This window comes from Leptinotarsa decemlineata, unplaced genomic scaffold (assembly GCF_025532065.1).
Source record: "Leptinotarsa decemlineata unplaced genomic scaffold, Ldec_3_MD MMD2_P_RNA_scaffold_5, whole genome shotgun sequence".
Taxonomy (NCBI): Eukaryota; Metazoa; Arthropoda; class Insecta; order Coleoptera; family Chrysomelidae; genus Leptinotarsa; species Leptinotarsa decemlineata.
The window spans coordinates 18,766,661-18,794,486 of record NW_027412532.1 but is presented as its reverse complement, the minus strand read 5'-3'; the positions used below and the strand labels follow the sequence as shown (position 1 = coordinate 18,794,486).

The following is a 27,826-nucleotide window of genomic DNA, read 5'->3' as shown; positions in this document are numbered from 1 at the left end:
CCTCCAGATACCCTAAGTAACTCACAATATCAATAACTTACCAATTAACATTGGAAATAAAAGATAAAGATCCCCAATATGATGTATTCAGTAATTCTAACTTACATGGATTAACCAACAACGCTTCTAAGACAACAATGCGATACTCACACTACTACGCGATGTTCAAATGTCAATACAAGAGCACGGTGTATATAACCACGAATTCAATCAGCCATAAATTACGGTAGTAATGACGCTCAAAAAAAACTACAATACGTCGAGTAAAACTACCACGAAAATTGAGTAGGTGAAATCGTAAATACTAGTATTGGAAGGAAAGACAAACTCGTTTGCGTCGCGTGAGCTCAGGCGTAGGCGCATCGGTGTCAACAAGCAATCGTGAAAGGAAGAAAATACCTCAATTTCCGTTTCACAAATGAATCACCATATCAATCAGGTATCAATAATCAAACACTATATCAATAAACGATAAACAAACACTATATCAACAGGTATCAATAAACAAAAGGGCAAACAATTATTTAAATAAGTCAGTATATCACAAATATTCAAATAAATCAACTATAACTTGCGTGCTCCCTTTGGGCCACCCGGTATATGGTGTTGGCTACCCCGTAGTTCGACGGAGGTGGATCACCCTGTAGTACGGCGGAGATGGATCACCCTGTAGCACCACCAAGATAGATCACCCTGTAGGGCACAACAAGCTGGACCAGTAATGGATCACCAAATAAGACCCAAAAAGAAAATAGGAAAAAAAAAGGAAAGAAAACCCTACGGAAGAAAATTCTCAATCAGAATCATATAAAAACAAAGTGAGATTCAACCCCCATTCAATAGGGAATATTTGACTAATCAATACCCCTGATATATTGGGTGCCCTGTATAATCATATAACCCGAAAAAATATCAAGAAAATTGAATGAGTGTTGAAACCTCTCTTCAATACTAATATCCAGTTGAATTACAACGATGGAATCAAAAATTACTAAAATCATTAAAGACACATTTAATGGTTGAAATCTTACCCTGGCCAAGGGGTTTTCTATACGTTTCTTCGTGTGCGGTGCTCTGCACGGAAGTCCTACTGGGACTTGATGAGTGACTAAGGGCCTTCTGTTTCTTATGAATCTAGAGACAAGAAACGAAGGTTGTAGAATTGAAGAGGTGATATCATAGCTAAGACCACATGAGAGATGCGACAGTGATTCAGACATACCTAATTTCGGAAATCCTTCCACCTGGCACGAGTTCAGTAACCACCACAAATCCTCAAAAGAGATTAAGTTTCAGACTGCAAATATCCACACCAAAATGACCAATCAGTCTTCCACTATACAATCCTGACTTTCAGAAATAATCCCCGTGAAGGATGGCACAAATACAACCATATATATCCTACACTCAGTCTGATGGTACTCTTGAACTCCGAACCAAGCTCATCGAAGGTCAACTCCCCAAATCCAAGAGACTGCCACATCTGACAGCTAACCAGTTGTTGCCACAGTGCACTGTACACTACAAGCACCAAGGGGGCGCTGTGCACAACATCATAAATCTATCAATTCCTCCACAGCCACTGGAGACATCATCAACAAGTCCATGACCCATCAAAACTCCTTCTCAAAGCAATGCAACCCTAAACAATCCTGGACAATTTGAGTAACCGATCAATCCCTCACCCGTGAACAACTGTAGAACTAGTTCGGTGTAAGTCGTCGGAACGACACTACGAAAGTTCGGCAGATGTCAACCAACAGCTGTCTCTTAACCTTGTTATTGAATGTTTACAAAAATATTGACTCCAACCTATTTCCAACTATTTACCGATCCTTATTCATGCCATGGAAAAGAAACATATAAGGTGAGTTGTCACATCTTTCCCATTCAGTACGAATATTCGAACATTCATATTATGCAGAATATTTACCGAAATATCAAACAGTATTCAGAAACCCAGAGCTAACTAATATTGTTTTTCAGGCGATATGGCTCTAATATGTAAGTAAACCTTCTGGAAGTGATGAATAACAATCTATGCAAGAAATATTCTTGGGAAAGTATAGAGAATAAGGCAGACAACGGCTGAAAAATGATAGGTGAAGTAAACTGAGAAACAAACAATAACAACTATTTCAACCTAGCAAGGAATTTCGGATCTCCAACGTCGATTGGCAAAAGGAGAATGCGTAAGTACTGGTCAAAGCAGTTAGTCAGGGAGCATACATATATTCGTGTACATTTCAGGTATGGTTTTCTATGGAACTATGATGTTGAATGAGTAAAATCAACTTGTAACTGAATTACATTGTTAATATCCTCTGAATAAAGATCTTAAAAGGTGAGGTAGTGTTTTGAAAGGTCACATAGGAACAGTTTTGATCTAGTGCTTAATTGAAACGTAACAAAAGTTGACAATATTTTTTTTAAATGAGCTCAAAATAATAGTAAACGAAAAATACTAGTATTATTGTGAAAGAAGCGTGGGCGTATCAAGTCATTTATAATCAAAATGAGTCTCAAATATTGGACAACAAGCATTTTGAAAAATTATCTAAAATATTCTGTAATAAGAAAAAACATCTACACAAAGCTTGACCAACCTACAAATGGAAAAATAGAAGAAATAACACATAAACTATTGTCAAAATTAGGTTGTTGAAATATGTTCTAAATATTCATTGACTGAGTAAAAACATTATTTCAGAAGAAAGTTTTTTTCCGATTTTTAAAACTTAGATTGACCGAGAATTTCAAACGCTTAGGGGATGACGATTATACAACTTATAGTTCAGTCTTTTTTTTTGAGATTTTATTAAACGGAATCGTTCTGTTCGAACTGAATTGATATTCCGTGTGTTATAGTCATGTACATCAGACTGTATGATCAAGGAACTCGACTTTTTGTGAATTTCAACTAAAACTGCGAATATGTATAATGTAGCTAATGGCATTATTTTAAATTTTATGAAAAGATTTTGGCAATGTTCTCTATAATTAGAGCTCTGTTTTAAATCTTGAAAATATTCGCAGCTCCCATAGAATTTTTCCAGAGAACTACACCATAACTAATGGAAGAGTGAAAAAGAGAAAAATAGATTGTTTTTAGAACATGGGGTCTAGTTATATCTCTCAATTCACGTGAAATAATTTTTTTAAATGACCTACCATAGATCTTGGTGCTTGGCTGATGCACGAATACATTGTTGGAGAGAACCGTCATTGAAGAAAGCCTGAATATAGATAAGTAAGCTCTTTAGAAGACGTCATATATATGGGATCGATAGAAAACTTAAACGGTTCCTTCAGCTCAGATCTCTTGTCTTCTACCGCCAAACTGAGTTTATTCTCCCTCTTGAAGATGATCACTTGGTAATTAAAACACGTGTCGAGGGGTTGAAAATAATGGTTAGGTTTTGGGATAGATCAATATTCATTATTACACCAAAGGTTCCAAACAGTGCTTCATACACTGTTACAATATTCGTTCGAGTTTGAAGACCGTCGTGGTTTGGAACTGTATCCTAACGTTTCGCCAGCACGAGTGGCTGGCTTCTTCAGAGGTCTATTCATCCTGATGATTCACCGATGACTAGTGATTTCTAGTTCGTAAGTTGTATGTATGTTGACACAGGTAGCCCGCCATTCTAGTTGGTGCGTGGTTATTGGCCGAAATGTTATTACCTGTAACCTGAGCCAATGTAACACTTCTGTCAAAGATGCTAAGGTTGTTTTTCTAAACATGTTTATTGATAATAATAATGATGTTTTTTTCATAAATACACAAATATAACAAATACATTACGGTCAAGCGTTACTAGATAGATAGATAGATATCAAAATGAAAAATGAGAAATAAAACTTCTCACGTTTTTATACCACATAGAAAGTTGTATTTCTCATTTTACATGATGATTTCCTGTCACGTGGTAATGGCTTAGAATGTCTACCAATTTAACGAATGTTATTACATAATGTCATCATGCCAGACTCTGATGTATTGACCTGTGAGACAAAACAGTAATCAGTTTTAAAATAATGTGTTACAAAAATATACCTACAATTAGCTAGAAGATATTTACATATGTGATAATTACAGTTGTATCTTTGAATATTATATGTATATTCCCATATTATAAAAGTACATTCCTAATCCTGACTACTTTTGTTTCCATAACATCTGTTTCTTTTTAATGAGCTCTCTCTCTCTCAGTTCAACTTTTGTTCATCAAAAAGTTTTTTGATATATACTGTTCACTGTCGACTCTTTGATGAATTTTAACTCTTTTGGTTTAGCCCTCTCACTTGCCAATATTCAACATTGGTTGTGAAATCTGGCGGCAACACTTCATCTCGAAACAAATGAAAAATATTATTTTCCAATCGAATTTGTAGATCTCGTTATTGTTCGTAATTTTACGAACCAGATCCAACACGTTCCTTTAAGATGAATTGTGCTAACACCGGTCCTGCACCAAAGCCTCATATCATTTTTGACACCTATCTCTGCAACATTTTTCACGCGTCCCAACAGGGACCTTTTTATACAGATCTTGACATCTTCTTGAACTCCTCAGGTCCTCTAGTCCCAGGAGTACACATTCTTATCAGTCAAACCGAAAGAAAATAACGACACTTCATTTATTACCATTTTCAAGATGGCCTTGGCTAAAACAAACGAAAGTAGCCGATGATTAACTATCCGGTTTAAATGTTCTTTTATCTGTGATTTATTTCACTTTCTAGTAGGCCGTGGAGAGCTGTTGTTGTTGATGTAATTGGGTTGGGACGTTTTCAGTAAATTGGGGAACAATGTTTGTCTTAAATTTTGTCAATGGAAGATTTGTGGGGAGATTAGAGAAAAGAATTGTTGTGTAACACAATTGAGATTCGGACCACAGACTGGTCAAAAGAGGATCTGTAATTGAATCTAGAATTATCGCCAAAGTTATTAATCCCAACTAAAATTCATTCTAGTATCTGAATATATTTTGAATGTAGTTGGCAATGGATGTTGTACTTCAAGATGAGTTTGTTAGAGAATATTCTCACGATTCCAGGTAATTAGCGGTGATGGAGTTGAAGGTTAGTTGAAAATATTACGAAAGAAAACAGGGAGACATAATATCAGTCCCAGTATTGAATGTCTCAACCATCATATCGAATACAGAAATTATTTATATGGAAAGAAATAAATCAAAATTAGAATTTACTTGAATTTATTTTCAATGGCAATATAGTTGTCTCACTCTTCAATCTGAGAATATTCAACTTTGGTGTTGGTGATAAAGGCATATTATAGCAGACATCTACTGTGCAGAGACATCAGATCCTTCAAATATAATATATTAACTGTTCCATTACTACTGCCCCCTCCATTGAACTTTGATCCGGAGATTTTCATTGCCGAATTGATTTCAAATGACAAATATAGACATTTTCGCGTTCTTCTTCAGAATTTGGGTATTGCAGGCCACAAGCTACAAGACAGACCCCCTTTTTCACCTTATCGGGACAACAGAAACAAACAGTTTTTAGTATCAGATTTTGAAGCGGACGAAGGTAAAGCTGGAAATGTAACAGATTCTCCTGCAAAAGTTCATTACCTTCTACTTCAATTTGAGTTTCTTACTCGAGAGTTATAGGAAGATCCAGAAATGATGGACCAATAATAGCATATCCACTTTTGTGTGTGTTGTGTATGCCCTTCCCGATAAATATGTGGGTTTTCGTCACTCCAATAGCGACAATTTTGTCTATTAACATTCAGAAAAAAAGGAAACACTCATCGGCCTTCGTGTGCACTTTCCAAACACATACCAGTTACATTACAATTCAGATGTTTTTCATTAAAAAGTCATGCCGTCCTTCGTGCGCACTTTCCAACTTCTCCATAAATTACAATAATTCCAATTATGTCCTGAAGAATGTAAACCATTTTTACACTTTTATAGAATAAACAGCCCAACAGGTACAACTGTATGCACAATACTACCACATCGTTCAAATTTGCGAACCAATATTTTGCCTGAAAACAGCAACTTTTTACAGCAGAAGTAGCAAAAAAAGACGGCTATCTATACACTTTCTTCGATGATAATTAAAAATTCAGCATTCATTAAGCCACGTGCCACTTTCAGATTTTTCTTGTTATTTTGTCGTAGTATTTTGTAGTTGTTTTGTGTTAATGAATGTTACCATTGAACACGTATAAACAATAATTTAGGCTCAGCTCAGTGGCCTGGTTTACCCGGGTTGTAGAGGTTGCAGGCCCTTGCATCACAACAGGCCATAATTTTGGGTTACTGGTCCCGAAATGGAGTTCTTGTGGTGTAAAATCTAGTAACCCTACAATTACCCTACCGGCTGTGTTGATGACAATAAGTTTAAAATAGCTAACCAAGCCCTCTCATAAATTGTGGCACTCTAATAACAGTCATTAAAATTACTATAATACTCAATGACTTCGAAGTTGTTTAACCACTTTTCTGAAGTAAATTGGGTTCCCTGATCTTGAGGCAGAACTTGTATCAGACCCATCTTTGGGAGAAAGTCTTTAACCATAAGATGGAGGATGGATCCGGTGGCCTTGTTAAGTGCATAAGGAGTGGTATATTTTGTTCCATTCTCATTTAAAATCATTTTATTTTGTATCACACTGTATGTATTACATCTGACACGAGTACCTTCAAGTATCGGACGTGTGTGTGTGTGGTACCATGAAATGAGGAATTCACCGCCTCTCTGACTAGTGTCTAAAAATTTGCTGGTGCAACTAGAGAGCTAACTCACCAAGGTATGTCATAAAGGTACAATTACAGTAATATTGACAAAATGGTTTAGACTTTCACGGCTGAGGTTTTCAGTGTCATTGCTTTTCGAGTTTGAAAGCCGTGGATTTTTGGAATTTCTTCCTGACGTTTCGCTGCCGCGAGTGGCTAGCTTCTTCAGCAATGACACTACAGTAATATTTTTTCTAATTAATAAACCTTTCAGAAACCTTATTATATACATTTTGCTTATATTAAAGAACACCACCTATATTTCGAAATTTTGAGAAAGTCCACCATGGCTAATGGGCAAGGGCTGATATAAATCCAATGCAAGTGACTCACCATATAGTATATAATCATGGATTCATTAACTTAATTCCTCCTCATTCAAATATGACGTCGGCCACTGATTTCATCAATCTTCGACTTTCATTCCTAGAATTCACTCAGCAGACTTTATGTTCCTAATTTGCTTTTCTGGAAGTTTTTATAATTTGCTACGATTGAAAAGTATAAATTACAGGTTAAGACCGGATTAGGTTTCTTCAACGGGTGAAATTAAAACTCCTTCTTATTTTTGTGAACAGCAACTCTATGGAGAAGAGTTGTTTGTGAGCAAGAATCTACTTTGTGAAGTTGGGAAGAGTAAACAATTAATTAGAGTTAGAGTACACGAAAATATTATACTTTTAATTAAATTAAGTGCTATCAATTTTGTTTCTTCCTTGAAGATCATTCATGAGGATTCAGATTTCTTTGAGCGAAATTACCATAATGGAAGTTATTTGTATTGCAGGTGAATGGGGAGTGGATCTTCTTGTGCTCTATCCAGAAATAAAATTAGACCGTTCATTAAGGTGTTTCTTAAAAACATATCGTCAAAAAGGAAATGAAACAGGCAATACGTAAAACAATAAGTAAAATGTCAGAAATATAATAACAATGAAAACTAAAATTAAGTATAAATGATGATAATGAAAAGAAAAAAAACAAAAGCAGCCGAACTAATTGACGAAATTCTCACATTTCACAATCGTTTTTGGTTAATAACTGTCCAATTCCTGAAACTTCGAGACTATATAAGTGACATATCGCGTTGTTCAACATGAACTCAGCTTTGTTGAACTTCCTTTCAAACCCCCTAGATGATTTTTCACTTTTTGGTGAGACTCATAGCGTCCTCTTTCTTTCACTGATGAAGAAATTGCTGCATTTACATGGTATCTAACGAATGCTTGGATTCGATATTCGCGTTTCTTCCGTCTCCGGAAAACAATGGACTTTTTTGGTTTGGTTTTTGTGGAGCTGCTAGGAATTATGTTGCAAGATATGAATCAGGTTTTATGTTGCATTGATATCCTATCTTTTTCATCCTCTTCAACAGTCTTTTAACGTAAGTTCTGGTTGTCTTCAGGCCAAAGTCTCTTCAACCAATTTTTTAGAGTAACCATTAGGAATAGGGTCTTGACGACTTTCCTCTTGTTAGACTGGTGGTGACTAGATATGCTGGACAAGTACTATATTCGTGACAGCCATGTTCCCTACCCTACAATGACAACTGACCATTTTTTCTTAAAACGAAATAAGCAGGAAAAAATCTACAGTAATGTAATAATTGTAAAAAAATCACTGTGAAAAAAATGAAGAAAAAATTTGAAAATGGGCTCACACTATAAAATATACTAGGAATTATCTCACCAGTAACGAGATGTTCTAGTGTGGAAATTATGAAACATGTGTATATTGTATATCATTCAAAAATATTTTTTTCAGATACAAACTGAAAAAGAAAAGTCTATATGTAACGAATACTTCAACCATGTATCAACTAGAAGTCTGCCCACTCTGCACCTCTATAAAGTTCTCAAGTAGATCTTACACTATTCCAGATTGTGGAAGTTGAACATATTCAGATGAGTCTATGAATTTTGAACCTTGTTGCATAAAAAGTTAATTAAACTTATAATTTTTTGATAAATTTCACCAGTTCGGACCATTGTCTGAAATTATTGTAATATGATTTGAAATCTATGAAATAAGAAATAAAATTAAAATGAATAGCTGAAAATATCAATTATATTAAGCAATAAAACGTGTGATGAAATTACAATTAAACGAATGAAATAATCAAGATAACACATGAAAATGACCACAGAGTAGAAACAAATTTAAAAATGAGCAAAACATTGATAAATTTAAAAAAAACTGAAAATAAATTGAAGATGGTGATGATGGAACAGACTTTGGCTAGAAGACAGCAAGAGCCTCCTACTACAGAAGATTGTCGGAAAGGATAAGAAGAATTAGGTCCAGAACCTGCTTCAGATCAGGAAACACCATCCGTAGCAACCTCACAAAAACCAGGCCATCAAACGCGAATTGCGATTCCAAGAATTGTATTTTCCAGATACCCTGCGAGTGAGGAAATTCCTATATCGGTGAAACTAAGAGGCCATTGAAAGTCTGCATTGCCGAGTACAAGAAACACACAGCGGGGAGAAACCAGCAAATCGGGAATAGCAGAGCATGTTTGGACTCATCAACATAACATCAAGTGGTCCCAAGCTAAGATCAGCCACAAGGAGGAACACTGGTTTAAGAGGAAGTTCAAAGAAGTTTCATTAATGTTGTCCAACGACGCATTCAGCCAAGCTAGCGTAGAGATACGCAACATATGGAAACCTGTAATCAGGCAAAAAAACTGTCAACTCTCGCTGAAAGGTGAAGCGAAAAGAGGAAATAAAGAGGTGAAAAGCTTTCGAATGACCTTTAAATAGTCATCTCTTGGAAGAATCGTCCAGTCATCACCCGAAGAAGATTATGCATACTAACAATCGAAACGTCGTGAAGTAACTTGGTTTGAAATCGATTTTTTTTTCAATTGTTTGATGTTTTGTTATTTCTTTTTTAGTTATTCATTTTCATTTTATTTGTTTTTTTTATATGTTTCAAATCATATTTGACAACTAGTAAAATTCACCATGAAACAAACCAATACCACTTTCAAATAATATTTTGGATTTCAACTGATTTCTACTGGGTGTCTTGAAACTCTTTACTAGTATTATGAGTACATGCCACCTATAGGGTGTTTCAAATTCGATTGTAACCATTGGGATCTCGGAAACTATGAGAGATACGAAGATGGTTAAATTGGGGAAAAGTTGAGCATTTACGTGACTAACAATATGCCGTTGAGAAAGTTCTGAAATTCCGAGTACATCAGGAGATATTCGGAAAAAAACAGAAATTTCGGAAATAGTTTTAATTTTTGTGTGGCTTTAAGTTACGAAAGATTTGAAAATAGATCGCACTTCCACAATGCCACTTTTTCCCTGCTACATAAAGGTGTTTTCAGATTTGCTATCCGACGTTTCGTCTTCCGGCACCATCATCAACTTTATTTTTTCTTATGGCCGCTACATTGGATTCTTTCTATTTTGAATAGAACCAGATTTTTCCTTTTCAATGATGTATCATAAGTTAACTGTCATTCTTTTTCGAAAAATTAGATATATTGAAAAAATCATAATAGGCTTTGACTTTGTTTCTAAATTTGACTTTTGATTTGTTACACTCGATGACATTCTGTTATTGTACAAGTCATTGAATTTTTGGTGAAAAATGGCTTTCACGAATGAAGAAATAAAAAGATATGATACAAATTTATTACAAATACGATAGAAACTGTATTAGAACATCGGAAATGTATTAAAAATTGTATCCCTAAAGACGACAACCACATCGAACTATGTTCAAGTTATTGAATCAAGATCTCACCGAGTTTGGTTCGTTTGAAAAGCCAATGAAAAAATATGGAGAGAGAATCAACAATCAAAATTTGATAAATGAGGTGTGTATGAGGAAAATTAGACATTGTATCCTTTTCAATGAAAATATAACTTTGAACAAATAACAATAATCAACTGAAATGTAAAGACAAAAGTAAATCACAGCAAATGCACAACATGTTGGCCTTGTTTATGATACCTCAACTGTGCCCTTCTTCGAATATAATTCACTGCACGATTAATTTTCGTCCTCCTCCTCAATCTTCCAAACTCTCTAACAATGCTGTGTTGAAGGTCCACAATATTTTGATATCCCTCTGACCATAAACTATATTTTTCAGTGTACCCCATAAAAATGTATCCATAACACTCAAGTCTGGAGACTTTGCTGGCCACTTCACCGGCCCATTATTCCCTATCCATTTATCACAAAACCTTTCAGTCAAGTAATTAGATACTCGATTGGTAGTGTGCGGTGGAGCACCATCATGTTGAAACCAGATGTTGTTATAGTAAGCCAAAAGTAGATCATCCAAATAGTCTTCGAAAATCGACATATAAAACTGGTGATAAGTTTCTTCATTCAGAATTCCGTCAAATAAATGAGACCCAAAATTCTATCTTTGTAAATTCCTGCCCATACGTTAATACTAAATCGCACTTGAGGTCGAATTTTTTGGAACTGCATGGGTTTGTTTATCCTCCAAATGTGTTCGTTATTTTAGTTGAATATCCCACAATTCGTAAAGGTGCTTTCATTTGTCCAAATTACATTTTCCAGGAAAACAGGAAATTCAGGTCTTCTTATATTAGCCAATTACAAAATTCTAATCGCTTTTCGGGATCACCTGGAAGCAATTTTTGAGATATGTGTATTTTGTAACATTTTAAACCGTTTTTTTGAGATGTCTCCAAGCACTTCTATAACAAATATTCATTTCGGAGGAAATTTGACGTGTAGTTTTCCCCGGGTTCATGTTTATCTGCAAATTATTAATTTTCAAATTATTAATTTTTATGGAAAAGGACACAATGCCTAACTTACCTCATTTATCAAATTTTCTTTAGTTTCTTGGTCCATTCTATCGCCGTATGTTTCCTCGGCTTTTCAAATGAACCAAACTCGGTGAGATTTTGATCCAATAACTTGAACATAATTCGATGTGGTTGTCGTCTTTCCGGATACAAGTTTAAATACATTTCCAATGTCCTAACACTATTTCTATCGTATTTGTAATAAATTTGTATCACATTCAATGACTTATACAATAACAAAATTACCAAAATGTCATTGAGTGTAACAAATTGAAAGTCAAATTTAGAAACATCAAAGTCAAAGCTTATTATGATAAGCATTAATTTGTTTCAATGTCTCCAATTTTTTGAAAAAGAATGATAACTTATGATACATCATTGAAAAGGTAAAATCTGGTTCTATTCAAAACAGGAAGAATTCAATGTAGCGCCTATAAGAAAAAATAAAGGTGATGATGGTGACCGGAAAACGAAACGCCGGACAGCAGAACTGAAAACAACATTATGTTGCAGGGAAAAAGTGGCAATGTTGGAGTGAAATTTATTTTCGAACCCTTCGAAAAATAAAGCTAGAAAAAAATAAAAACTATTTTAGGAAATTTCTGTTTTTTTTTCCGGATATTTCCTGATATACTAGGAATTTCAGAACTTTCTCAACGGCATATTGCTAGTCAGGTAAATGCGCAACTTTGCCCCAATTTAACCATCTTCGTATTTCTCAGTTTCCGAGATCCCAAGGGTTAGGATCGGATTTGAAACACCCTGTATAATAGCATGCGTTTCTCTGTGGAAAAGATTTGAAAAACTAGCTAACCAATTTTATAGTTGATGTTTACTGAGGAGGATTTGCGTTGAAAACATCATTTATAATTTTACCGTCGATTACTGGTTTAGTGGATTATTTAAAATTCCTTTCTTGTCGTTAGAACGAAATTCGAATGAGAACAAACATGGCAGAAAATCAAGAATGGCACGCTATATGGATTTCCGAAGTGAAGATAAACATCGAATCGAGAGCTCTGATGGAGGTGCGCTTTGACAATTAAATGCGCCTATATACCGCTGATTCAATTTATAGAGATTCGGGAAGTGATGTTACACCCACAAGAATAAAGCAAACATATCTATCTCGCGTCAAGAATCCTCATCGCTCTCCCATCGATACTACACATACATCTCTCTTAATATATTCATAATCAACGAGATGGCACTTCGGTAAACATAATATTGACGACGCAGGAAGTGAATTTATATTGTTTTATATCCACAACGCTTCTGGAATTAAGTGAAAGTGGAATTAACCCTTACGTTTCTATCAGGCACAGCGGTTAATCAAAGCAGGCTGTGTCAACACAGTCTTTCGGTCTCCGAGAGGCAGCAGCTACTAGGAATATTTATCGTTTTATGGCAAACATGTTTTACATTATTCGGCTTGTCGGCGACAGTGTCGGCTAAAGGGAATGAATGATATATGTAATGGTGGTACTTGCACTGATCCTAAGTAGTTGGGTTGATGAAAAGAACATTCATGAATCTTTTCTTAAAAACCATCAAAAGAGTTTGACTAGTTACCTACACATACCTATATCTCAACTAGAATAACTCAAAAATGCACATTATTCCAGATGTAGCGAACAATACTCTTGGAGTTAGCAACTAGCCCCTGATCACATGAGTGTAAAAGTTTTTATAATGCAACGGAAGGAGAGCAGGCGATGAAGAAAATATAAATATCGTATATGCATTTATCAACAACAACAATAACATACAGTGCATTTCTTTAATGCCCCCCTTTTTATTTTTTAAACTAATCGACTCATGAATACTTTATTCTGAAGTGAAAATGACAGATGAAACTTTGAAGATGGCGACTGAAAGCAAACTGAAAAAAAAATTGAATGAAAAGGGGAGTCTTGTGACACATCATTTTGAAGCTCCTAACAAATACTTCACAACACTAGAATAGGGAGTCAATATATTCACCTACTACAAGACTACTACAAGACAAACACATTAATATCGATATTTCCAAAAATATTTCTTTTTATCTGCCATATGGCAATCCCAAAACCCCCTTTAAGGTTTTACTAGTAAAATGGTACCACGTCAACAATCTCTAAAATGGTCAATTCTCGTCCATTGGAAGAAAAAATGGAAGCGATTTTTATTCACGGTGCGACGCGTAACTTTCACGAGACCGAAGGGATTTCCAATGAACGTTTTCCGAATCGTCCTATCTGTAGAAAATATTTGAGGGAACTTGTATCCAAATTCACAACTACCGGTAGTGTACATAACAAAAGGCCCCTAGGTCATCCGTCCATTCATAAAGAACAGCAAGTGCAAATAATTGTCGAGATGGTAGTAAATCCTGAACAGTCTACTGATTCCGTCGCGAGGTGTCTCCTACTAAGTGGAGACTTTTGAAGAGGAATAGGTATCATCTATATAAAATTAAAATGGTACACCAATTAACTGAAGATGACCCTGATCAAGGAACAGAATTCTGCGAAATCATGACGGAAACCATTGCAAGGCATCCTACCTATCTCCACAATATTTGATTTTGTGACGAATGCACATTTTTTCAAACGGCAATGTTCACAGACAAAATTGCCGTTATTGGAGTGTCACCAACCCTCACGTTTTCCGGGAAACACATACCCAATATCCAGAAAAAAATAACTTTTGGGCAGGAATATTGGGAAACCATATTGTAGAACCTCTATTTATTGATCAAAATTTAACAGGGAAACTGTATTTGAATATGCTGGAAACTACTGTTGACCCTCTCGTCACTGAAATCGTCGAAGCGAGTCCTAATGAATTCGATATGAATATTGTATTCCAACAAGATGGAGCACCACCACATTACTCCAGACAAATAAGAAACTATTTGGATACTACTTTTCCCGGTCGATGGATTGACCGTCAAGGTCCTACAGAATGGCCAGCCCGCTCGCCAGATTTGACGCCTTTGGACTTTTTTATGGGGATATTCGAAGAAAAAGATATACGAAAATGAACCTGCTTCAATATTGGATATACGGTAGAGAATAATAAATAGTTGCAGAAATATTGACGTTACTGTGTTCATATGTCAAGAAGTTCAAGGCAACCATTTCGAGCATCTTCTGAACTGACCTCAAGCTTATTACCTCATATTATGTAGTTAAATGTCAATGTATTCAGGCAATTAGTTGAAGATATTGACATTATATTCTAGGGTTGTGAAGCATTTGTCAGGAGCTTCAAAAAGATGTGTTACAAGACCCCCTTTCCATTTAATTTTTTTTCCAGATGGCGCCCACTGTATAATATACGAACATAGACTTTCATGGCAGGCGTCAATTAGAGAGAGCAATACAACAACTATCTGTCATTACTAAGCCAATGAGATACTACCTCCGTCTTAACATTCAATACGTAAACCAATGAAGATGTCAGGTGCAGTAACATACGAAACGTTTGGTAATGCAATTTTCTTTCGACCACGGCCTAATAGCCCGGATTTGGTTCTCCTAGATCATAACAACATGCATAAGTACTGCAAAAAATCCTCGAAATGCCTTGACCGCTGCGGAACTTGTGCAAGTAGCGATATACGTTCGCAGATGGCTATTATCTGGATAGAATCTGGTACCCTCAAGAGTGAGCGTGAAGGTTCCATAGCTAAGTTATTCGAATAACGCGATACTGCCAATTTGACACCAGAAAAATCAATCAAACACTGATGCTAACGAAAATAAGTGCCATGACGCTCCAGCCACATTCACCATCTTAAAAAAACTGGGTTTCCATTGCATTGAATTCTGTGGGGTCTTCCAATAGAGACTTACGAACTTTGACAATTGATAACGGCCATCTTGTTGAAGCTACCTCTGCCAAATCAGTTGTCATTTATTCAGGACTATTCGTAATGTGGTGAATAAAGGACCGCGCAAAATCCTTATGGAGTTTGGGTCTCGGTGGATTTTTTTGAATTTTTGATATGATGTTTCCATGTAATTCTTAACCAATGTTACCATTGCGCAAACCCCTAAAAATGAACAGTTTTGCCGCTAGGGTTCGATAAAATCACGCCTTTCTCAGAATAGACTATTCATTTTCGAAACCGGGAACGACATTTTCATCTGTTTCATTGTAGAAAATTGTTACATATGATTATGCACATTCTCATACATGCTAAAAACAACACTTATGACACCATTCTCCCAATGACAATACAAACTTGCATAACTGATCACTTCACGATCCTACTCCAAATTGTTTTCTCTGGAGTAAGAAAACTGGAACACATCCAAAGAGATCATTCAGAGTACCATAAAATTATAGATAACAACATATTAATACAAAATATGGAAAACGTAGAATGGAAAGAAGTTTTCCAAGCAATAGAACCTCAAGTGGCGACCAAAAAGTTCATTGGTTTTGTACAGGATGCAGTGGAAATGTCTACTAGATATTCAAAAATCAAAGGAAAAGAGAAAAAACGTAAAAATTGGATAACCAAATCATTAGTAAAATCGACGAATAAAAAAATTACAATGTATCACAAATTAAAAAAAGATCCAAATAATAAAACACTTCAGTTAGAGTACACAGAATATAAAAAAAGTCTAGACAAACTTATTAAAAAAACAAAAATAGACTTTTACAAAAATAAAATTCAGGCAAACAAAGAGAACTCAAAGGTATTGTGGAAAACTGTCAATGAAATAATCGCAAGTCCCATCTCAACAGACATAAACTGTATTAAATTGAATGATGAATATGTATCAAATGACCCATTGGACATAGCAAATAACTTTAATGATCATTACACCAATGTCGGACCAGAATTAGCCAAAAAAATTTAAAGAATTGATGGATATAAAGAAAATAAAAAACCAATAATATTTCCAACTGATGATATAGAAGTCAAATACATGATTTCGCAACTGAAGAACAAAAAAACGGCGGGATTCGATGGCTCCAAAGCAGAAAAACTGAAAATTATTGCAGACTACATCACTCCTCCTCTTGTCCACATCATCAATAATTTATTTGATACTGGCATCTTTCCTTCTATACTTAAAACATCTACAGTTATACCAATATACAAAAATGGCAATAAAACCGAAATGTCTAATTATCGCCCTATTGCACTGATATCTAACTTCAGCAAAATAATTGAGAAAATAATAAAAAAAAGATTAAATTCATTTTTTTTAAAAAAACAATATTCTATCAGCATCACAATTTGATTTTAGAGAAAGAAAATCGACACAAGAAGCAATTAGGGCATTAACAACAAAAATTTACTGTGCAATTGATACAAAGACACCAACAATAGGAGTTTTTATAGGCTTGGCAAAAGCCTTCGACACTGTCGATCACTCAGTTCTCCTAGAAGTCTTGGAAGACGTGGATGTACGTGGTACAGCGCATAGTTTAATGACGTCATACTTGACTGGCAGAACACAGCGAGTTAAAGTACGAAACCACATCAGTGAAGAAAAATCAATTACATGTGGTGTACCTCAAGGTACGGTGTTGGGGCCAATTCTCTTCATAATATATATGAACAATCTCTTCTTCACAAAAGGAGACTGTGAAATAATAAATTTCGCAGATGATACTGTCATAATATACGAAGACGAAACCTGGCAAAAACTGAAGAAAAAAATTGAAAATAACTTTCCTCACATTATACAATGGCTGAATCATAGATTGCTTTCGATAAACCTAAAGAAAACCGTTTACTTTCCTTTTTGCAGCAACAAAACAGGTCTTCCACATTTCAATCAAATTACATTGGATGATAACTTCACCATAGTCTCAGCAGATAAAATCAAATACCTTGGAATCATAATTGATAGACATTTGAAATGGAAGTCACAGGTAGAATATCTGGTAAAAAAACTCCGATGTATTTTGTACAGATTCAAAAAACTTTCAGGAATATTCGATACAAAACAACTTAAAATTATATATATATATATATATATATATATATATATATATATATATATATATATATATATATATATATATATATATATATATATATATATATATACAGGGTGTCCCTGGACTTCCTCTTTTCCTCTCGGGAATGTATAGATGGGGTCAAAATATCACCAGTACTTCATATAACTTTTTTTCCTAAAAGTCTTCGTAACCAAGTTACGGGCCCTCGAAGTTACAAAATGAAAAATGTTTTTCTTTGATAACTTTTCAAGTGAATATTCAAAATCATCCAAATTTTGGTAATTGACTAAACAAATGAATTCCGTCGATGAGCTTTCATGCAGGAGTCAGTTGTTTTGCTACAAAGTCAGTGAGTTTCGTTAGTTAAACGTGTTTGCATTATAAAAATTCGTTATGAACATTTTACCTATCATTTCCATTTTCCTTAAAAACTGATATTTTCGAATAATGGTAGACATCTCAGGATAAATGTTGTTGAATTAACGTTATCATTATTATTTCTGCTTTGATAATTATTCATTTCAGATAATGGTGGACGAGCGGGTTTGATGTCGTCGAGTGAAACTACATTTTTATCAAGACTCGTTGCTCCGATCGACTTTCCACACGAGTACTTTTATTCATAAAATTATCCAAGTAACCTTAATTTGTTGAAAAATATTGAAAAATATCTGTCATTTCAAAGTTTTGGGGTGCGGACCATCGGGGGTAGTCCGTTCCTGACTTTGTAGCAAAACAACTGACTCCTGCATGAAAGCTCATCGAAGGAATTCATTTGTTTAGTCAATTACCAAAATTTGGATGATTGGTTACGAAGACTTTTAGGAAAAAAAGTTATATGAAGTACTGGTGATATTTTGACCCCATCTATACATTCCCGAGAGGAAAAGAGGAAGTCCAGGGACACCCTATATATATTATATATATATATATATATATATATATATATATATATATATATATATATAATATATATATATAATATATATATATATATATATATATATATATATATATATATATATATATATATATATATATATATGATGTGTTGTTTTTCCGGGTGTTCATCCGTTGTGTACTATTCGATAGTCGACGTTTCGCCATCATCTCAGATGGCATTATCAAGACGAGTTACTGCGAGAGGTGTTACGAGTAACACCTCTCGCTATATATATATATATATATATATATTTGTTCATTGCATATTGGTGAGCCCGGTATATGAACGGGGCGTTGGTCCACCCAGCACTTCCCGAATATATTTAGGTATATACTTTTCGGAATACTCTTCAGTGGTATGATTTTATTAATAGGCCCATCAGAGGGGTAGATTTTTTCTGAAAATAAAAATTTTACATATCCTTTAAACCTTTGTCAGCCCCATGCTGTTGGTCAGCCCATAGTTATACAAATCGCTATATGAAGAGCATCTTGGTCAGCCCTACAATGCTGCCACATCGAAGGGCTGACCAGGAACGCGATCCATTTCAGTGTATCATTGGATTTCATCGTGAGGGTATCAAGTGTTTTCAAAATCCTGGCAAATCCAGTTTTTCAGAGGTAAACTATGTGATAGTTTACCGGACAAAATATATTAGGAAAAGAAAAAGATGCCGTTACTATTGACTATTTATGTTTCATATAGTTTCTGTATTATGTATGATTGATTACTTGTTTATTTTGTGGTAATTCATGATCACTTTAATGGAATGAATAAAAACACTTTTGTCTAAGTACCACTAGTTGATTTTATGTATACGACCAGTTTCGGGTCTGACCCCGCATTATTAAGTATTTTTTCAATACTTCAAATCAAATCAAAAATCTTTATTTCCGTAGACCTAGGGACGCCATGGAAAAAGTCACATAACTCAGTACAATTACAATGAGGTCACAATCATAAAACAACATAATTATATGATATATTACATAACATTCAGACCATAAAAGGGGTACAAAAATTAAAATTTAAAATTCCAAATCAGACTGAAAAAATTCATCAAGCGAATAAAATACCTTTTCACATAATACTTTCCGAACTTTTTGTTTAGAGAGCTTTATACTAGTTATTTTTTAATGGATATTGGGAGCTTGTTGTACAGTTTTTTTGACATGATATGAGGTCCATTAGTCACCTTGGCTAACTTATGACTAGGAATTAAAATGTTATAGTTTTTTCTCAGGGTGAAGCCCGAAAGAAGACATGTATCATCTCTGTTCTAAAACTTGGAGCAATTTGATTTAACGTAGATTACGCAATTAAAAATATACATGCAAGTAACAGTTAATATACTCAACTTTGCAAATAGTGGTTTACAGGAATCGAGTTTTTTTTTAAAACAAATTATTCTAATATTTTTTTTCTGGAAAATTAATAAGACACTGATTCTATTGCAGTTGCCAAAACAAATAATACAGTAATTGAGGGCAGAGTAAATATATGCATAATAGTAACTACAAAATTACGCAGATTCCATATAACGAAACAATGTGTCGCTAATTTCTTCAGTATGAAATCAACATGATGATTGCAATTGAGTTGGGAATCAATAAAAACTCCTAAAAATTTTTTATAGTTTACCTGTTCAATATTTTTAATCTCAGACCTAACCAATACACTACAATCAGTTTCCTGAATTGTAAAGAAAGTGGTGTTGGTTTTAAGATTATTTAGAATCAAGCCATTCTTAGAACAATAATTTTGCATGTTGAATACAGCATCATTTGCTCTTACTGACAATGTTTCACATTCCGAACCACTGACAGTAAAATATGTGTCATCAGCAAATTGTATAGAGCACTGTGGATGATTAATTTTTGAAAGGTCATTAACAAATAAAATAAATAGTGTAGGCCCCAAAACACTACCTTGGGGCACACCTGTAACAACGTTTCGAAATTCAGAGAAAAATGACCCAGTCTGAAACCTAACTTTAACAACCTGTGTACGACCAGTTGAATAGGTTTCAATCCATTTCAGACTTGGACCACGAACGCCCATGCCAAACAGTTCATCAAGAAGAAGACCATGATGACTGATATCAAACGCTCGTGTCAAGTCGAAAAGAACACTAAGTGATTTTTCATCGTTGTCGAAGTTTGATAATACATGATTATGTAGAGAAAGGATGGCATCCTGGGTTGACAAGCCCACTTGAAACCCATATTGGTTGTCAGATACGATATTGTATTTATTTAAAAAGGACACAAGTTTTGATATGATTCTTCAAATATTTTCGAAAATGGAGATAGTAAAGCAATACCTCTGTAGTTCGACATTACATGCTTATCGCTTTTTTTATAGACTGGGACGACCATTGCTTGCTTAAGTCGGGAAGGAAAAATACCTTCAGAGAAAGATAAATTGATTAGATAAATCAGAGGTTCCATTATTTTCAAAGCAGCCTTCATTAAAACATTGCCTGGCAATTCATCAACCCCACTGGAATTTTTCAAACATGCGAATTCAATTATTTCCACGAGTTTAGTTTCATCTATTGGATAGAGGAAAAGACTCTCAGTTTTCACACAACGATTTTCAATGCCACCAGGTGCAGTATTTTTTACTAATGACTCCACTGAATCGACAAAATTACTACTAAATGCTTGAGATATACCGGGACCATCGTCAACAAGTACACCATCGCCAATGTCTTAGATGAATCGTTTATAATAGTATTTTTCCTGATGATAGACCAGGCAGCTTCAGATTTATGTTGAGCCTTGAGGAATTGATTATTAAAGTATTGACTTTTTGAGAGCACAATTTTTTGTCTATGATTTTTTAAGAGTTGCTTATATTGACCCAATAAATGTACATTGGCTCTTGTTCAAATTATAAATATCTCTGAGTAATATACCTTCTTCAACGATATCCTTAGTAATCCATGGTTTGTGTCTACTTGAATTTTGGTTTTGTTTAATTTTTTGAAACTGTTTAGGAAAGGATATATCAAAAGCTTGAAGAAAAACATCATGAAAATGGGAAAATTTAGTATCGAAGTCAAATTCAGTGAAGTATAGAAAATTGCACTTTTCATCCGATAATAAATTTATGAAATGGAGGATATTATGATCATCAAAATTTCTCTTCAAAAAATAATGGTATATATCAGCGGCGACGAAATTTATAGGTAAGGTAATACTTGGTAATGGGGTCAAACCCGAAAACGGTCATATAAATAAAATCAAATATAGGTAATTAGACAAAAGTGTTTTTATTCATTTCATTAAAGTTTCAGTATTCCTACGAAATCTGCAATTGTTTGACACGCGTTAACAATTTAGCGCGAAACTCTTTGAGAACCGTTACGATCTTTGCAATGGTCCAAATGCTATTTTGTTAATTGGCTTGCCAATATTTTGGTATACTTAGAGAATAATAAGAGAATATATAGGTATATGACGATTACAAATAAATATCATAGAATCTACTTAATTTTAAGTAATTCACTGTTTTCCAATTCCTAACTCAAATGAAATATTATTTTCCTGTGTTTTTATTTTTAGTTCGAATGGATGTTCCAAATTTGGTATATCGATTTGATGTGAATGTGTGTAGAAAGTATTAGAATAAATATGATACTTCACGGAAGCTCATCAATTTTTTTTTTATCAAATAGACGTTACAGTTTGTTCAGGACTGTTGTATTAAATATTCATTATGCATGTATTTCTTCAAGCATTACGATATCCATTTATCACTAGTGAATAATGAAATCATTACATTTTCCACAAACCATCTTACACGGACATTATCATACATAATTCCTCTACGCACTCTTACCAGCATAAAGTTGCTGCATTCAATAATATTCTTCATAGACCATTGAATAATTTCCAGAGAGAGCTGAGTTTGATCAAACAAATCAAACAAAAACTACAAAAGCAAGCCATGGACCATATCTACCCAAATTCAAGATGCGATAACGTCAGTTATGAGACATTGTCATTTTTGGCTGAACCAACCAATAATATTTTTTTGAAGAAAGAATGCGTAAACTTAGCTCACAGAAATAGTAATAGTCCGAATAATAGTGTAAGTGCATTTATTAAAAACAATAAAGACAAAACTTCGGTATTGGATAGATCAGGAGTATATCAGCTGAGTTGTGGCTCTTGCCCAAAACTGTATAATGGCCAAACAGGGAGATTATTTTCCAAATAATTAAAAGCTCAGATGTAATTTTGTGAATAGAAAGACCAATTTCACATTTGCAAACCATCTTTTAGCAGAAGTACATGAGTTCAGTCATGAATATGACATGTTATATTTAGAAGAGAAGAGTTTGAAATTCAATCTTCTAAAATGTCAAGCAATCAATAGATTCAAGAATTCGGGTAACTAACTAAATGATCAATTAGAATTGAATAACCGTTACTGAATATTTTTCAAATGTGGGGACTGGGACATAAGCTCAGGTCATTTAATCCATTACAAACTCAAGTACTTGAAATGTAGGTACTTTAAATTTTAAAATTAGGTATACCAAGCATTGAATTTGTAAAATATAGTAGATAAAGATACGCCCGAAGAAGCCATTGTATGGCGAAACACGTGTCGCGTTTTTATAAAACTGTTTAGTGGAACATTTTTGGCTGTGAGTTTTAGAAAGTATTTTGAAGTGTTTTGTGTGAGAAACTTTGCCAAAAATCCGACAGATATAATTCAACGCGACAAAAGTTGTTTTCTGTTAGGAACTTGACAATAGAAATAATTGTTGTATACGTTTTTGTGAGAGATTGTATCAATTAATCTAAAAAGTCGTTCACTTATACTTCAAGGTCCTTCTTCACAGTAAATTAGAAATCAACCCCGAAAAATCATCGTTGAATTCCTGATAAAATCACTTATCCAATATATGGCATATATGGGGTTATTTTGTTTGATATTTTGAAGAGGAGTGTGTACGCATCTTAGCGATACCTTATATTATTTCACAAAAATTAGGTGTTTCGGGAAATTTACATTACTGTCTTATATATGGAGATATTGAACGTGGTTCCTTTTGAAAAAAATTCCCTATATGCAATCAATTATTTATATTTTGAGCTGTTTTGGAATCATCCGTATCTCTGAGTATAGGTTGGAAATGAGTCAAATCACTTTTCAGTATCGTCCTTCCATTTTTTATTTCTATCATTCATTTTTGGATCCATTTTCAACCCGTTTGATATCTTGATAGAGTTTTTCAACACACTGATCTCATTTCAGATCATCAGACACGCACAGTTTTGAAAACAATAAAACCTTCTCAAAAACAAACTTGGTCTAAGGAGCAAAACGAAATATAGTCAAAAAGTTTTTCGCTCCGAAAAAAAAAAGAAGTGCTAGAATTGAATTAGTTTTTGTTTCTATCTAAAATATAAGGAAAAGAAATATTCATCATTATTAAAAAATAGAAACTGGGCTGCAATCAAAGAATACGTTTACTGTTGTTTTAGAAAGAAGAAATAATATTAATAATTTTCATTTGATATTTTTTTACCCATGTTGTAGTTTCATTTCATTAGAAATTATGTTATTTTTTCATACTACGTGTTTATTAGTTTACCGAAAAATTTTTGTCAGCAGTTCTCAAATTGAAGAATAATACTCCATTCGAATAAATGTTTATTCAACCTGATCAAATTTTTTCTGTGCTGAAATATTCCAAGTCTTTTTTATTTTGATTGAAATGTCTGCTGCAGGTTATAATCGATGATGATATGACGTATTCATCGTCATGAACAGTCAACATAATAAAAAAACATTGGTTTAATCTCCACTTCATTATGTTCAACCTGAACAACATCATACCTCCAAAAACTGAAAGGGAGTTTTCGAAAAAACTATTGCTAAGAAAAAGAGAATTGAAACTTATTACTAATATCTGTTTCACAAATTATATCTTACCTTATGCTAGTCACTCAGAATTTCGTTTCGTCATAGAAAACATACTTAGTGCGATTTTTATCTAATGTCATTTTTCATCTACTCATTTCTACTCAGTCACACTTCGATTATTTTTGTGCAGTCAGGTTTTCAAATCTACAATTTCAAAGTCAAATCCGAAGTTTCCTGCTTAATGTCTAAAATTGATTTACACAACGTGATTTCTGTTGAGGCGTCCATGCCAAATAATTAGAATTTGAAAATCTACATTTGAAAATACAAACAGGAAACGGTTTAAAATATGTCTGTCGCACCCCTACGAACGACAACCCTCAGAAGTATAAACTTGTACTAGTTATAGATTAACGAGGTCTTACATTTTAACGTGTGATTCCGAACACTATATTGATATTTTCAACTTATAACATATTCAAATTTTTGTATCTAAGATAGTGCAGAGGTTAAAATTGCTTCGACAAGCTAAATGGAATAACGCACTGTTAGTAATTATATTATTATTATCCTAACTAGAACGGAAACAGTACATTTCCGTACTCGACACCGTTATCCGAAAAAGCTGATTTCGGGTAAGTAGTCGAATGTGGGAAAGTATGAGTTCAGATCAAGCATTTTTCTACAAGTGAATATGTTACGAAGCTCTGATAAAACTTTTATATGCGAAACAATTCCTGATCTAAATTGCTTGTATAGATATAGGGTGTTGCACGCACACGAACGCTTGTACAAAAAACATACAAAACAGGAACTTTTTCATAAAATTCTACATCTCTCAAAAAAATTTCCATTTCTATTATCGAATTTCTGCACCACGACAATCTAGTTAGAGTCATGAAATGCAAGTGCAGCGTTGCCCGATTGTGGGCTGACCAACATGCTATCCATTGAAAGTGTTCGTATAAACCTGGGCTCACAAAGACACTATTCACATCAGGTGTATACAATTACACAGCCACGCCTCCTGGCGAAGTTTTGTGAAAGTAGGTGGTGTATCAGCTATGTGTATATGGTGTAATGGTCGGCCCAACCGAAAATTTGCTAAACGTCATTTCACATGATAACATGTCCAAAAAACACTATATACAGTGGGAAACGTTGGTGAGCCCGAAACCGGGACGACCGACGTTTCCGAGGGCTGACCAGAGTTCACATCGTATATTCTACGGGCTGACAAATGACTGTTTACATATATATATATATATATATATATATATATATATATATATATATATATGAGTTTAGTAGAATCTCATTTGAACTATGGGATTATAGGATGGGGAGGAATCTCCAAAAGTCACCTCAAACATCTTGAAGTGGCGTTTTCTGAGAATGATTCTAAACAGAAATAATAGATATTCAAGCGACGCTCTTCATGAAGAGTCTAATATGTTTGATCTGAGACAATTATTTTTCATTAGCATAACTACAACGCAGTTCTTAAATAAAAATGAACTCCTGAAACCATCTCATGCTTATACAACGAGGCAAATTGGTAACTTCTCAATACCCTTCGCATCCAAATCAATTGGTCAAAACTGTTATAGAGTCCTAGCTCCAAAGGCATTTAATATATTTCCTAAAGAATTGAAAACGAGACTTCCAAATTCAGATTCAAGAAAGGAATAAAACTCTTCACGAAACAATATGATCGATATGAGATTCGTGCACTAATTGAAAACTGAAAAAAAAAAATAATAATAGAAAAACAATAATTTTGTTAACCACTATATTGATTGTTCACCATAAATTCCCATGATGAAAAAATCACATTTTCAATACACACTCACATATATTTAAGCGTAATAATTCTTTATATTCTATTTCAAAAAACTAATAAAATAGTTGTTGACTACTTCTAAAGGCGTAGTCAATAATGTTTTAATCCGGTTTGAAGGCCGGAATTGCAAAAAACGACCCCATTTGAAGAAAAAGAAAGTGCTGTTTCATCAAAAAACACTGCACAGTATCACACATCAATGAAAAAGATAGCAAAATTGCATGAAATGGGCTTCGCATTGCTCCCGCATATACTATATTCACCAGATTTGGATCCCAGTGACTACTGGCTGTTCGCAGACCTCAAAAAAATGTTCACCCACCAGAGAGAAATTTCCCTCGAATGAAGGCGTTATTGCTAAAACTGAAGCCTTTTTTGATGCAAAAGATGAATCGTTCTACAAAAATGGTACTGATATTTTAGAGAGGCGTTGGAATGATTGTGTGGCCCTTGATGGAAATTACATTGATGAATAAAGCCAATTTTGAACAAAAAAACGTGTTTTCTTGTTATATTGATTGATGACGCATATGTAAAGGTAGATTTTCATTCAAATGGAACATGTGAGAAATCTAAAAGATAGATTCAGTGATTATTTCAAATCTGCCATTCATCATTAATATACTTCGCTTATTTCTCTCGAAGTTACTGTAGCAAAAAGTCCGCCGGGAAGAAACTTAATTCAGCAAATAAGGTAGAGCAAATTGCTGGAAAAGTGGATTATTTCGTATCCTACGTGGACGGCAGTTCATTAATTTCAGCGGGGTCTCGGTTCCAACCCGCACGGCGGAGTAACACCTTTTTCGTGTTTCGCCGAAGAGACACCGGCATCGCCATCGGAACGGTATGCAAATAGAGCATAAAGGATGGAGGGCCGTTTTTATGGGAAGAATGTCGCGGTGGAGCGGGACATCGTTGGCGGTCAGGTCTCGTGGTTATTGTTTCGGTACTTTGGCCACCTCAGCCGCCCCGCTCTCGCGAATTCGAAATAACTCCAAGACGATATAACATTATCATTCGGAATGTGTCGAGGAGCTGACTTGCTTTTTTGATATGGTCGTGGGCGTGGAAGATTCATTGGTTGAAATTGTTTCAACTCCGAATTTGGCGAAAGTGATGCGAAGTGACGAGACATATGCTCACATTTTATGGTGGCAGATTTTATTATAGTTCACAACATCGGAGCTGAGCAACGTTTTCTTGGGAATGAAGAATATGTCACGAGAAGAAGAATATGAAGATATCTACGATTATTCAAATCTCCTAACATTCGTTTTCGAGTGATAAATTTGTGGATATTCCAACATCGAACGACTCACCTCTAAGGAAATTCAACTTTCCCATAGGTTACACTGGGAAAAATTATTAAAATTTGCATTTAAATTTCCATTCCAGAAGATAAAAAATATCCTCCCTCCGTATTTAATTATTCGCTCCCGCATAAGTAATTATTTCATAGAAGAATTTATAATGGGCTGATAAATATTCCCTCCGACAAAAATGTTAATTTTTAAGTTGCCTTTATCGACGTAAAACAAAAATTCGAAAATTATTTATGAATATAGTAAGTTTCATCCTT

General features: G+C 34.4%; 1 protein-coding gene and 1 long non-coding RNA gene across 2 annotated transcripts in view; both read left to right on the top strand.

The window, feature by feature from the left end:
* LOC111502661 (Zn finger homeodomain 1) overlaps positions 1-27,826 on the top strand; it is a 961,246-nt gene that overhangs the window by 822,449 nt on the left and 110,971 nt on the right. The gene's annotated exons all lie outside the window — the stretch shown is intronic.
* On the top strand, positions 20,067-20,924 carry LOC141479993 (uncharacterized). Its single transcript, XR_012464106.1, has 2 exons — positions 20,067-20,829; positions 20,883-20,924. It is a non-coding gene; the product is annotated as an uncharacterized lncRNA (long non-coding RNA).